The following is a 1,769-nucleotide window of genomic DNA, read 5'->3' as shown; positions in this document are numbered from 1 at the left end:
GATGGTGATGGTGATGCTTCTGATGATGATGGTGGTGACTGTGGTAGTGCTTGTGTTGATGAAGGTAGTTTAGCTTAATTCTGATGATGATTATGATAATGGTTCTGAAAATGTTGATAATATTGGTGGTGATGGTGGTGTCTATGTTCATGTGAATACAACTGATGATATTAACCTTACTTCATCACACCTCCAACTTATCATATAGGTTGCACTGCTGCCATTTAATGGAGAAAGGAAATAGGAAGCATGCAGAAGAAAAAGAGGAAAGCAAGGAAAATAAAAAGTAAGCAAATAAACAAAAATGATAAAATGCGGGAAAAAGAGAGAATTAATATAAGAAAAAATGAATGACTGAGAGACGTAAAGGATAATGTATGATGGGAAGCGGATTAAGACGGTAAAAAGGAAAAGAATATCCATCCATCCATTGCCAGACGCCATGTATCCCAAACGGGGTGGTCAAGGGCTTAGAGTTAATTGTTTTACAGGGAGGGGCACTAATCCTCCACCAACCCCACTTGACACGTAGGGATGCCAACAGCATCTGGTGTTCCCAGGCGGTCACCCATCCAAGTACTAACCAGACCCAACGTTGCTTAACTTCGCTGATCGGACGGGAAGCGGTGTACTCAACGTGGCATGGCCGTTGGAGACAAATGGAATATATTAAAACATGATGCAAAGGCAGCATAAACGGAAAAAGAGAGAGAGAAAGAAAGAATGAAGTAAATAAGAAGGGACAATCAGATGGAAAACTAACCAAAGTAGGGTCGAACTCCAGACACCTTTATTAGTCCTAGGTCACTCCTCCTTACCTCACCTTGACTTTTTCGTCTCAAGTGTTTTCATTGCTGTAATATATTAAAGAAAATATTAAAAGAAATAAAGTAATGGTGTATATAAGAAAAAAAAAGAATGGAATAGGAAAGAACAAAAAGACCAAAGGAATGAAACTGAGAGAGAAAATTATAAAAGAAGAGAATGGACAAAAGAAAGAAACAAAGGGAAATGGAGGAAAGAAGCTGAAAATACTTGAAGAGAGAAAAAAAAATGAGACAAAGGGAAATATGAAAGAAGGAATGATAGGGAGAAAGAACGAAAATGAAGCATAGATGGCAATGGTGTTAACTGAGGACACCTGTAGTAGAGTCCCAGGTCGCTCAACCTTACTTCATCTCGACTCCTACCTCTTTTATACCTTGTGATGATTTAACATTGTGGAGAAAGAAAGTAAAGGAGGGAGCACAAACAAGAAAAAGGTAAGAGAATGGAAAAAAGAATGTAGGAAAATAGAAGAGAGACTGAAATAGCTAAAGAAAGTAAAGGGAAAGAAACGGTGAATGAGAAAGAGGAGAAATAAGAAAGGATATTAGAAAATAAAAAAAAGGAGTTAAAACAAGGAAGTTAGTTGTAAAGTTAAGGTGGACGATTTATAATGGTAGCCTAGATCTAATGAAGCTGACAGGGATGGTGGTGGTGATGATGTAGTCTAGTTTTGATGATAATTCTGTGAATGAATATCTTGATGATGATAATAACTGTAAAGAAAATTATTAGAATATAATCTATCTATCTATCTATCTATAACCCGACGCCCTAATCCCGCAAAGGGTGGCCGCAGACAAAACGCCTCCAAGTCACTCTGTCACCCACCATTTGACTACCCTCCCCCCAACTCACCCCCCCCTCCCTCATATACCTCTCAACTCCATCCCTCCATCTCATCCTCGGTCTACCCCTCCCTCTCCCTCTCTCCACCTCACCTA

At 39.1% G+C, this 1,769-nt stretch overlaps 1 non-coding gene across 1 annotated transcript; it reads right to left on the bottom strand.

Annotated features, from left to right (window-relative positions):
• Window positions 1–535: 535 nt before the first annotated feature.
• Window positions 536–654, bottom strand: LOC145397697 (5S ribosomal RNA). Its single transcript, XR_013897011.1, has one exon. It is a non-coding gene; the product is annotated as a 5S ribosomal RNA (ribosomal RNA).
• Between the last annotated feature and the right edge of the window lie 1,115 nt (window positions 655–1,769).

The sequence above is a fragment of the Coenobita brevimanus genome, chromosome 42, assembly GCF_032717465.1.
Source record: "Coenobita brevimanus isolate Jiangsu-jjx chromosome 42, ASM3271746v2, whole genome shotgun sequence".
In the NCBI taxonomy this organism is placed as follows: domain Eukaryota; kingdom Metazoa; phylum Arthropoda; class Malacostraca; order Decapoda; family Coenobitidae; genus Coenobita; species Coenobita brevimanus.
The sequence above is the reverse complement of the archived record's forward strand: the minus strand, read 5'-3'. Positions and strand labels throughout refer to the sequence as shown.